The 12866-nt window shown below is 38.9% G+C and overlaps 1 long non-coding RNA gene across 3 annotated transcripts in view; it reads right to left on the bottom strand.

Moving 5' to 3' along the window:
- Positions 1-8458, bottom strand: part of LOC137848241 (uncharacterized) — a 33393-nt gene extending 24935 nt beyond the window's left edge. Inside the window, exon 1 of one of the 3 annotated variants that reach the window (XR_011091234.1) lies at positions 8326-8458. This is a non-coding gene — a long non-coding RNA (uncharacterized lncRNA). The remainder of the gene's footprint in view (positions 1-8325) is intronic. The other 2 variants (XR_011091233.1, XR_011091232.1) reach the window with 2 other exon arrangements.
- Positions 8459-12866: the final 4408 nt, after the last annotated feature.

The following is a 12866-nucleotide window of genomic DNA, read 5'->3' as shown; positions in this document are numbered from 1 at the left end:
ATACCCAAGGAACATCCCCATTTCCAATGGCTGTCCCTCATGTACTGAAGTTCTGTTTTTTGAGCATTGATACTTTATCAGTTTCACTTCACCTCTTATAATCTATGTCATTTGTTCTGCCTTACATTAAAACTGTTTTCCAGCAATACATCCTTTACCCTCTCTTTTACTGAAAAAAAAAATCATTCAGACTCCCTCGTGGACAAGCATGAAGAGTAACTAAGAGTAACTAACAAGAGTAACTAAGTCAAAAAGAACACATCTAGGAAAAAAAACAGTGTGATCCCCTTCTGAGACCCACAGCCTTGCCTAGGTTCATTATACTAAGCACTCTGCTGCAAGAGCTGGATAGCTCTGCAATGCCTGCACTAGGGCTTGTCAGTCTTTTGCTGGTACAGCACTAAAGTACGTGTTTCATAGGTGGCAGTCATGACGAAACAGTCACCTGATGATCCCGTTGCCCCATCCAATAGCTCTGTCAAATTTACAGTGTCACCTGGATCTGCTGGAATCAGCTGAATTCATGCCACAGAGCACAAAGATAAAAGGGCAGCAAGTCCTAGTCCTTCACTTCAGATTCACTTCACTATTATTTATTTTCTTACCCTGGGTGGCTGACCTGTAGAAGAAAAACACAAAACATTCCCGTGCCTTTCAGGTAGGATTTTAGCTCTAGGGAAAGTCTTTCTGAAGCCTCTGAGCTACCTCACCCAGTAGCACCTCTGCTTTTGACATGCACTTTGCCTTGCTCACCAAATCTAACCTGACAGATGGACTGAAAGCCAAGCCCAGAGGCTGACCCAGGCAAGACCAAACATCTGCAACCTTTTGTCAGATGATTTCTACTTTGGCACTTCAGGGTAAATTTATTTAAAATCTTTCAGCATCTGACTGAGAGAGAGAGATAACGAAACCTTACAAAAATCTGACTTAAACTAAGCTTTGAAATGTGATTGAATCTTCACCTCTAAAAACGTAATAGAAATGCAAAATGCAGTATTCATGAAGGGAAGGACTTCAGGCACAGAACAGCAGAGGTAACATGAAATGTCAAGGGTGAAACAAAGGCAGTTATTACTCTGGCTTCTCACTGTTAAAACTGCTAGTGCATACATTTTAAACTCAAGAGCTCCATTACATTGTAATCCCAGTGATATCCCCCTGTCACCATGGTGCTATTAATGATATTGCTGTTTCTCAAGTAAGACCTAAACTTTTCAGTTTTGGAAAAGAAGGTAATTGTTAAATTCTATACTCTTTATTAAAGTGTTTGTGCTAAATGCAGGCAGTAATACTTAGAAGGGGGAAAAAAGGTATCATTTTCCACTCTTCACCTTCGTTGTCTTTCACATTATTTGCCTCAATAGCATTATGTGCTGAAATCAACCTTCACTAATGTTTTACGCCATAGTCTGGGAACTCAGGGGTTGGGTTGTTTTGTTTTGTTTTGTTTTTCGCAATTGACAAGCCTAAGTATGGTCAATAGGATTTTTTTTCTGAAGATACAAAGTGTACTGGAACTAGAAACCAAAACTGCAGCAAGAACTTCATTACAGAGAAACAGTGAGCAGACTACAATTAACTGACACTATGCAGTCCATATGAAACACTTACACTACACAAATTGAGAAAGAGACGTACTGTGAGTGCAAATTAGTTTTCCAATGATGCAAACGCAATAGTTTCAGGATAGTATTTGGAAACTTTTTGTCAGGTTTTATGTTTCATTTACTACCCCATCCTGAGATTACTTTATTCATATATGTATTTAAATTCTACAGTAACTTGTTTCCATACCACAAACCACAAAATCATAAGAAGAACATTACGATTGCAAAAAAATGGACAGTACCAAAAAAAAAAGAGTGTAACTTTACTGCATTTGTTGCTGTGTCCACCTGCCTCCATAGCATTTCTACAGTCATAAAAAGATGCCAAAGAACCTCAGGCCAAAAGGTTCTGCAATCCAAGCAACCACAAAAACAGATTGGACTTCTATTTTGGTCTGGTGTATACTGCCTGTTCAGTTCCTTCAGTACTGCACTTACAGGGCAGATTATGTTTTCAAAATACAAACTTTTCAAAAAAAGTAATAATAATTTAAAGCTATAAGAATATGATCTTGATATGAGACTCATAATCTCATACCCATGATGAGTGTCTAGGGTGCTTAAATGACAGTGGTATTTATTCTGTATGGTAGTTTAAAGGTGCGCTGGAGAAAGACTTTGGGATGTTAGAGAACTCAGATAAAATGGAATCAATCTGTAATCCACACTGGAACTGTAAATTGACAGTGGCTTAAAAGGAGAAAAATATGTAGATGGCTTCAGCTTTTTTTCTTACTTCTTTCTTGAATAATTTTGTGGCAGGGTTTCTTTACCCTAATCTGTTTACAGAAATATTGAGCATGCATTACACATCAAAATAAATAATTCCCCCATATCTTTGTACTCCAAAATTTGCAGTTAATTAAACTAATTTGTCAGGTTTTGTAAGTTGGAAACTCTTCCTGTCATCCTCTCCAATCACTACTTATTTAAATTTCATCCTTGGCCAGTTTCATGATAATGTTTATCTGCTCCAGAGGATTGGAAATGAGAGTAATACACTGCCATACCATTTAATTTCTTTCTTAAAGCTGGAAAAAGCAAAGCATCAACTGGCCAGTTAGATAACACAATTTCCCATGTAGGTTATTTGCTTATGATAGCTGGGGGCTAATTCAATTCCTGAGCTGCTTATTTACTGATTCTGAGAGGGATTCCCTACAGTTAAGAATGAACTGTGCATAAAGTTTCTATGAAAACTGTATGAATTTTTTCTTACATCAGAGCAGGTTATATAAATTACAGCAGCATACATTTAACATAGTCCCTTTGAACAAAATAAGAACTCTCTACTACTGGTATACATTGCTTTTTAGCATTTGTCTTGTTATAATGTAAACCCCCCAACAGGGGATGTTTAATACCAACCATATATTTTTAAAACATACATGTTCTTTATGGATGGCTTGCTTTAGTCCTACTTCTATTTTCCTACCTAACTGTCCCTTAAAAGTCTAGCAAACAATGAATACAGGTTAACTCAAGATGTATAAAAAAAAATAAAATCATGCTCGCTGTGGTTTATAAACATTTAATTAATTCCAGCATCACTTTCACCAAATGGGGCATGTGTGCTTCTTGTTTTGGTACCTTAGCAACAGCTCATCTCATATATGAAAGAACTATTTTAAAGCTCCTTCTACATATTAGTGGGATCCAAACTATCCATGTCAGGAAAATCCTAGGCAGCATTTGTCCCTAGACAGAGTAAGGATATTTGCATGTAGCCTGCATACGCATGATGCACATCCCACATGAGCATACTACTCAGTCAGAAGCTGCTATGTAAATGTCCAGTATTTTATCATGTTGTTTCTTTTGCTACTGTGTTCCCATCTGTATAACAAACATATCTTAAATACAGATGGAAATGATTAAGATGTTCTTCCTGCCTCCTGTCTGAGAGTAATCATACCAGCTTTCCTACCAACAGCAGTAGCACATGCCAAGCATTTCTGTCATTCACATTTCCTTACTGTATATTTTAACGTATATTGGATTACTCTGGCTAAGCAAAGAAAGAAGACAGCTCAAGAGAACTCAATAGCAAGATGTGTCCACAGCGTATTGCACACACACAACAAGGTTCACAGAGGCAGCTGATGATCAGCAGTAGTAATCCTACTGCAGTAGAACTGGGAATTCCTGCTCTCTGATAGTAGAATCATGTTTTAAACCTTTTCTGAGGCCATTGCTCTCCTTTTGCCTGTAGAAACCCTTACTTTGACTCTGTGTCTTTCCCCATTCTCTTTTTCCCCAGAGCAGTTAGCCTGGGATACCAAAAGATCAAAAGTAAACAATGTAGTTGTAATTCAAGTGGATTTGAGCTACTCACTCTATGGGCATTCATCTGAGCATCTTCAGTCCTTGTTTTCACCCAAAGGTTATACGGTAATAGACAATAGCTGATACCGTTTTTAGTATGAGGGAGTTCTGACTTATTGTCACAGCACGTTTCCTTATATCTGATAAAACCTACATTGCAATCACACTGGTCTTCTGAAGATGCGTGTGGACACCTTTACCACCAGCCTTCTGGAACTCTTCTTACTACTATCCTAGGATATGCTGTTTCCTGGAGCACCTCCTCTCCCTCCTTCACTGATCTTGGTATCCACAGAGTTGTTTCTCTCTACATTTTCTCAATGTTTTCTCCTAGCTGCTGTTATGCAGCAGTTTTGTGGTGGCCTTTTTTTTTTTTCCACGAAGGTGTGACCAGCAATGCTCACTCCTCTTGGAGATGTCTGGACCTGGGTTTAATCTAACATGGGGCAGCTGCTGTGCTCTGCTCACAGGGGCCACTCCTGCAGCCTCCCCACTACCGAAGTCTTGCCATATAAACCTGCTCTTCCAAGTCATCTGACTAAGGCTCACCTCTCCATTTGGATGCTGGTGTGCATCCAAAACTTCTTATTAATCACATCATATAGGAGAAAACTTGCAAATTCTCCTTATGGTGCTGTGATCCAAACTAACTAACTAATTTATAGCCTCTACAGTATTAGCAGCTGACTGTCTGACTGGGATGGTGTTGATTTTCTTCATAGACATTTGTGGGTTGCTGCTTTGTTTTGGATTTGTAACTGGAAGGGGATTGATAACCCACCAGTATTTTGGCTGTTGCTGACACTGCTTTCCAGGAATTGGCTAAACATCTGCATGCTGATGACGAGTAGTGAATGAATTCTTTATTTACGTTGTTTGTATGCTTAGCTTTGTAGCAAAGTTACTCAACTGACTTAATCTCAAACCACAAGTGTTTTTGCTTTTTCTTTCCTTTTTTGTCCCCCACCTAGTTTGGGTAGGGGGAGTGAACTAGTGGCTGTGTGGTGCTCAACTGCTGGCCTGGGTCAAAGCACCAAAACAGTGGAATGCTTTCAGACAACTGTAAAAACAGGCATATTACCAGCTGAACTGTGTCTCATATTACTATTCTACCAACGAGATATGCAGTATTTTTACAGGAACATGTTGACTTTTGTCAAACAGCTCTTCATGGTATTTCTTTGTCACTGGCCTGTCTCATTGCCACAGCTGACAAAGTTCTGAGATGACAACAGAAAATATATATTGTTCATTTTACTGCTAACATAACACAGCGGTTTCCAGTGTTGACACATCTGTCATGACCTAAGCACTCAGCAACTCTGGGTAACCACCAAACGTGTTGCTTTCCTCATGAAAAACGACAGCATCTTCATCCTTCAAATCTCAGAATTCCTGTGTTCATTGTTGTACGACTTGTAATGGATTCTAATAAAAAATCAGAACGCATAACTAAGCAACAAGACACGGAAAGGTATCTGCCAAGAATGTGGGATGACTAATTTGATTGTTATGAAAAGGATGACCATGTCAAGCCTCAGTCTTTGGCCTGTCTTGGGGTAAGAATTTGACTGACATGAAGTAACATTTGCCATAACTAGAGAAACTTAGGGGATACCACCTATCGTGACATCCATGTATTGGTTGATTAAGTCATCTTTATTGATATTTCATAGCCTTTGGTGATCCTGAAGACTCTGATACAATGAAAGAGGGACAGGCGTGAGAGAACTTTTTTCTTTTATGTAGATATGCATACATTATGTGTCTATATTACACTAAGATTTTCCACTGTGTTCACATGGACCTAAAGAATGCAAATTTTGCACAGCTTCATAGCTGTCGGTTTTAAAGATTAAATCCCACTGTACCAAGAAGTCATCTAAATAACAGCACTGGATTTGTTTCTGTCTATGCAGAGTAAATAGAGTAGGGACTTAAAAAGAAAAAAATTTGCATTTGCAGTTAACAACAGCAGTACAATACTTTTTTTTTCCTTCTTAACATATCACAAACTCAAAAGCTCTTTATTTTCCTGACTGTTATACAGAAAACTTATGCATTTGTAATTTGAGTAAACTATCATCTAATTAAACAATTTAGATTGAATATGCTAATGTAAAGGATCATAAAAAAAGAATAATTACAAAGGGACTTCAAGAGGATAATTACAAACAGGGAATGTTGAATCCGAATAAAATTCTTATGTTCTTTAATTACTGAAACCCATCTAAACCAGGGATTGAGAATATCTTTATTTAAGTATTGTGCACAATGAATGTCTCTTCAGACCCTTGAAAAATATTAATTTGATCGTGTATTTGTTAGATATCACCTAACAACTTTCAAAGCTTGTGAACTCTAGATGAAAAAAAATATATATATTTCCATCACTACTCCCTGTCCACAGACCTATTTGCAAAATGTCAAGTGTTTCTCATCCCAATAGTAGGGCAGCTCATGCCTCAGTTAGCATCATGCTCCTGAAGCTGTCAAAGACAGAGTTCAACTAACCCAAATAGACTCAATGCAACAGTACCAAAAAGACGCAAACTGCCTACGAAGAAAAAAAAATAATTAAAAAATAATTCACTTTAGCAAAAAGACGCATGAATACATATACAAGGTACTCCTCTAATATTTCATTTTCTACAACTAGTGGTTCTCCTACATCTTGTCTCATTGTCAAACCAAGACTTTCAAAGATTGTTCTTTGTTTTTCCATCACACTTCAATACCCAGATTTCTGGGGGTTCCACAGGCTAGTTGCACATTTTAAAATATTTTCACAATCCTACCTATCACTGTGATTTCCTCAACGCTAATAACAGGTTTCAAGAATATTGTCTTTTAGCCTTTGATCAAAAAGACTTAATGATTTGGATGGTCACATGGTTTGATCACGATAGTAAGGGCAATTTATCAGGATAAATTACAGTGAAGATGTAATTAAATTTAAAATGCAATTAAATGCGTAGCATCCCTATGGAATATGAGTAGCCTCACATCCTCTTTACACAAACATCCGCTGCAATTGTTATTCAAAATGCCAAGACAATTATTAGGCAAAGGGAGGAGAAGCACTTCATAACCAGACTTTCTCCTTGATTTGTACTTGGTTTTGAAATACAGCTCAATAATTTAACAAACATTTAGCAGCATTCAGCTCCATCTTAAAAGGTTGAGAAAGCACTTGGTTCATTTCTTCAAAGAGATTTGTAACAAAACATAGGAAAAATAATATTCGATATAGTGTTTTTCCAAAGTAAAGAGAGAGAGACAGAGAAATATTACTTACTTATGGGTTTAGGTTGCTTCTATTTGTCATTGCAAGGATTAAAAATAAATAAATAAATAAATAAATAAATAAATAAGATATATGACCTTTCCTTTTTATTTTTTTCCCATTTTAGATCACCCTGAAGCAGAGCTGAACTAGAGGTATACTTCTGAGCAATTTCAGCCTGAAAGAAACACAATGATCTGAGAAAGAAAACCTGAAAAAATGTCTGTTCCTGAGACCATCAGAATATTCAGCCAAATATACAGAGGTTACAAAGCCTCGTGTTGAGGCCAACAGGAGCTGAAAAAATCTAGTCATAGATGATCTTAGACTGTAAAGGAAATTGAAAAACTGCAACAAAATTGCACAAGATCTACCACATTTTAAGGGAAAGTATTTTGATTGAGGACAGTTTTATTTTAGATTTCCTTTTACTGTTTCATAACATACAGATTAGTTTCAACGATCATTTTTCGAGTTTAAGGTGGAGAGTTGTTTGTAGATTCTTTGGTTTCTGAAAGAACACTATAGAAAGTTAATAAGATTTGCATAGCCTTAAGGAAAATTCAAAGTAACAGTTCTGAGCTGACTACTAGGGAGGGTATTCAACTCATTGAACTTGTGATAAGCAGCTTGTCTTGGTGTTGGAATCATGCAGTAGATCACTACTCTGGAATCATTTAAATGAGACAAAACAGTGCAAGAATGCAGTAAGCATCTGCATTTCCTGATTTTGGACAAGAAAGTGCAGTCCATGTTGCACTGCATATTGTAGTGTTGAAAAATCAATGAATATAAACTCATGTAAACTTCAGGATGCATGTATGCAGCCACAAACACAATGTAACTGGGCCATGCTTCTGAATAGAAGGAACAAAATTAGACAAAACACTGGAATCTGCAGACCTACCTATAACCTAACTACAGAAAAAGAAAGTATCCCAGGAAAATGCTTTTACAATTATTTCTCAGCTGTCGTAACTTGTAGGACCTGAGATAACAGAGAGAGAGCCCAGTAACTATAACTGAGGAGATGGCATATAATCTTAGTCCTTAGGAAATAAGCAATCTCATTTAGCAACCTTAAATTCCCCAGTTCTATTTTACCTTATTTACTTCAGTTCAGGAGCTGTAAGATACAATATTTTCCTTCACAAAGATTCTTTTCCCCATCAGCAAATGCAGGATTATTGAAAATTGAACCAATCTTTAAGGCAGTTGTGTTGTGATACAAACCTCCTATGTGAGCTGGTGAACAAAAGCTCAGGATGACTCAGATGTGCCTTCATTTGATGGCACCATACTGTTTTCACCTGCCCAATTATCCAGCACTCAAGGGGAAGGCACTGCAGCTCCCTAATTGGTAGAATTTATGGTAACTTTTTTCCCTTTGAGGAAAGTTGCCCTCTGAGGCATTGAGTGAAGCGGACTCTTTTAGAAGCAGCAGCAGTATAACCCAATATAGCCACGTCTCATCCTAATTTTGCAAGACATAGGTACAATATGTGTTCTTAATACATTAGATTAATCTTATTTCTATGAGTTTCAGTGGCTTGTTAAAAAAACATATATTTTCACTAGACAGTCAGTAACTTCAGCTACCAACCTATTCTCTACACCTGGCACACAGCTGCATCATCAGTCTAGCTGACTGATGGACCTGCACAGTTCTGTTAGGACTTTGTAAACTAGAATTTTCTACAACAGTTTTCACAGGAAACTTCATAGAAACTGCTTCTGAAATATCAGGAACAATATCAGTGTTCTTTCTTGCAAACCCAAGAACTGCAATTAGTAGGCTGAGAGGGGGAAAGTCTAACTAGATTGTAAGCTGTTTGAGCCCATGGCTTCCCACCAAAGTTCATCCTGACCATTGAGGCATAAAAAAATTATAAGATTAAAATGTTGAAGATGACCTGAGACATGAGCCAACTGGATACAGCTAGATAAAGAACCAAGAGTCACAAGCACAGAAGTTCAATCAACTGAAACTGCCAATTTTTTTTGGAACTCAATCCAGACAAATAAATTAACACAAGCAGATTGTTAAAAAGGCTTTTTTTTTTTTTTTTTTCTTTTTCTTCATCCTGTCCTGAAGTAAAGAAATTAGAATCTGAGGAGACATGACTCTTTGCAGTCTACCTGAAGTCAACTATAAATACAGCGTACTGTGCTGAAGAATAGATTAAATCCATTTAGAATCGAAACAACTACATAGATTTAATAGTCCAGGCTCTACCTATTTCTATCTTTTTCTATTGCTAGAAATTACTTAATTCACCACAATTAGGTAAGTGTTCCTACCTGTTAGCTTGCATTGCAAATGAACAGAAGCATACTTACAACTTGGGTTATTCTACAAGAAAAATTCATATTTTTTCAAAAACCTACAGGAATGTTAAAAACATTAATGCACCCTGTCAATGCTTGCTGCAGAACGTTTATTGCTATTGCTTTATTTAGTTTCTGTTTGTACACTTACAGTGGATAATTTTTATTTTATGAAAATAAATATTTTATGAAATCTCTGGATTTGCTGCAATTTCAATGCAAAAACACCAGTGATATGATACCAGCCGTATGATAAAGCTGAGAGATTATGGCATGCCAAAATCACAGGCTCTTTGTATTGAAAGGTGTTACATTATTAGTATCCAAAGTCAAATTACCATGTGTTCCATTAAACTTAATTACATTAGGCATAACCACAAGTTGTTGCACCCAAATAATCAATTTTATAGTTCTGTTTCTGAATGCATACAGAGTGTAATGAATTTGGGAGCTTGAGATAGATAGGGTACACTTACAGCTTACACTTACAGCGTACGCTTACTTATTTTTTTTCTGAAAAAATATAACTACCTCAAAAAAATATAACTACCTCAAACTCTTGAGCTGCTTCAAGAAAAACTGGAGAGATCACTTGAGAAAGATCTTTAGGATGGATTTTACAAACCAATGTGTGATCATTGCTATCACCATCGAGCTCTACCTGATTAGAAAAGGCAAACCTATTGACGGTATAATCTGTATAATTTTATGTATTGGGTTTACATGGCAAAGTTTTGGTAGCTGCGGGCTGCAAGGGTGGCTTCTATGAGAAGAACTCAGAATATAACAGCCAGTTCCAGACAGCTCCAAAAGGGACCTGATGCTGCCCAGAGCCGAGCCAATAAGCCATGTTGTTTGCACCTCTGTGAGAGCAGACTTAAGAAAGGGAAGAAAAAAAACTTGCTGTGCAACAGCAGCTGGGAGAGAGAGGAGTGAGAACCAGCCTTACAGACCCCAGGGTCAGTGCAGCAGGAGGGCAGGAGGTGCTCCAGGCAGCAGCAGCAGTTCCCCTGCAGCCTGTGCAGGGAGAGGCCCCTGGTGGAGCAGGCTGTCCCCCTGCAGCCCATGGAGCAATCCCCCATGCTGTAGATCTCCATGCTGCAGCCCATGGAGGAGCCCCCGGTGGAGCAGGTGGATGTGGCCTGGAGGAGGCTGCGGCCCATGGAGAGCCCCCGCAGGAGCAGGCCCCGGGCCGAAGCTGCAGCCCGTGGAGAGGAGCCCACGCAAGAGCAGGGGTTCTGGGGGGAGCTGCCGCCCACCTGTGGGGGACCCGTGCTGGAGCAGTTTGCTCCTGGGGGATGGACCAATGCTGGAGCAGTGCTTGAAGAGATGTTGCCTGTGTGCAGCCCGCACAGGCTCAGTTCAGGAAGGATGGCATCCTGTGGGAGGGACACCACGTGGAGCAGGGGCAGAGTGACTGTGAAGGAGCAGCGGAGGTGAAGAATTACGAACTGACTGCAGCCCCCACTCCCCATCCCCCTGCACTGCGTAGAGGGAGGATGTAGAAAAGGGTGGATTGGGGGTGAAGGTATTTTTAGTTTGCTTTTAGCTTCTCACTGCTCTAGTCTGCTAGTGATATGCAATAAAATATATTACTCTCCCTATGCTGCATCTGTTTTGCCCATGACGGTGATTGGTGAATGATCTTTCTGTCCTTATCCCAACTCCTGATTCCCATTATATTCCCATTTTCCTTTGAGGAGGAGGAATGAGAGAGCAGTTGTGGTGGAGCTTAGCTGCCCAGCAGGTAAAACCACATCTTGTTATGCTGCAGACTTAAGAAGAACCTAGGCTTTGCTCAATTACCAGAAAAGCCTGGCTACCTATATCCAGTGTTATTCAAGTACTCTCAGCTTTTCAACTCAAATGCACAGGCAAACTCTCTATGGATTGTAAAACTACCACAAAAGTGTCAGGTAATATAGATTTTACATATAATATAAAAACGATATTCTTGGTTTTTGTGTCTAAGTGCAGAATACTGTTTCTGCCCTCTGCTCAGGGAAATACCAATGTGTACTGGACCATTTTTATAGGTTGCAATTGTCAAAAGCACTGTGAACGTAAGGTTCTTTTTGCCTTTCCCAAGGCCTAGCTCTCCCCAAACCACACACAAATTTTATTTTTTGGTGCTATGCTTTAGTCACGATTCATAGTCTTCTGGCTTGTACTGTATCTCCCTATATCCCAAGCTTATCTTAGCTTGCTACAAAACTGAGTAGTTTTACTTCCTGAGGAGCAGATCCATTTTACTGACTCTGCCAACTCTGGCCAAACTGGCCTTTGCAAAAGTTATTCCAGCTCCGCTGTCACTGAGAATGAGCAGAAGTCGGCATGTTCCCTGGGTGTGTCTTTTCCTGTTGTTTCATTCAATTAGGTTTTACCTGGGGCCTTCAGATGGAATATTATCAGAGCTCTTACAGCTTCTCTAAAGATGCCAGCATTCAGTATTAGGTAAATACATCTCAGCTCCATATAGTCTGTTCCCAAAAACCTGTTTATTGGGCAGCAAAGGCCACTAACATCAATAGCAAGATGTAAATTGCATCAACTATGAAACTAGCCCTGAAAGCCTTGTCATACTTTAAGCAAAGAGCACAAAGAAAGAGTTAAAGAAAACTCAGTAGTGTGTACTGAGTTAGGTTGGAGAAGCATCCTGTTATCAAGGGGTGACTCTGAGTGCTGATGGGGGTGGCTCCTGACTGAGCAGGCGGTATAATAGAGCTCTACCTCCTGTTCCATTGCAGGGATCCACAGCCTGCTCCGACTCGGATCAGCTGTTGTTTAGCAATTTCTTTAGGCCACCTGCTGCCTGTACTAATTTCGTAGAAAGCAAAGCACTCAGAGGAGAGGTGGGGCACAAATACTGTAGTTAATTTGGAGTAGGAAAGGATCTGAAACTAATACAATTATTAAAGTAGACTGTGTGTTCACTACTCTTTTCTGGGCATTAAGTACAATAAATGCAGTTCAAAAACCATCAGGTATAATGCACTACAAGCAATTAGTAAATATGATCCTCTAGGGAAGATTCCCTAAGAGTCCCTTTCTTCCAAATATTCCTTGAGCTTAGTGGCAAATCTGAGTATCTCTCACCTCATGCTATTCTTCTACTTTCTTAGTAATGCGTGGTTGGCTGGTAATGACACTGGAGGAAATCTTCCTCCCAGATTAGCACTGCAGGAGCGCCTATCTGCAATGCAGATCCCTGCTGCTTTCAGTACATAATACCCACAAATGTCAGTAATCTTAGAACAGAAAAAAATAAAAATAAAAAAGAAAGAAGTAAAAGAAAAAAAAGTATTTGCCAATCATGT

This window comes from Anas acuta, chromosome Z (assembly GCF_963932015.1).
Source record: "Anas acuta chromosome Z, bAnaAcu1.1, whole genome shotgun sequence".
NCBI lineage: Eukaryota > Metazoa > Chordata > Aves > Anseriformes > Anatidae > Anas > Anas acuta.
Note: the sequence above shows the minus strand (reverse complement) of the source record. Positions and strands in the feature narration are given on the sequence as shown.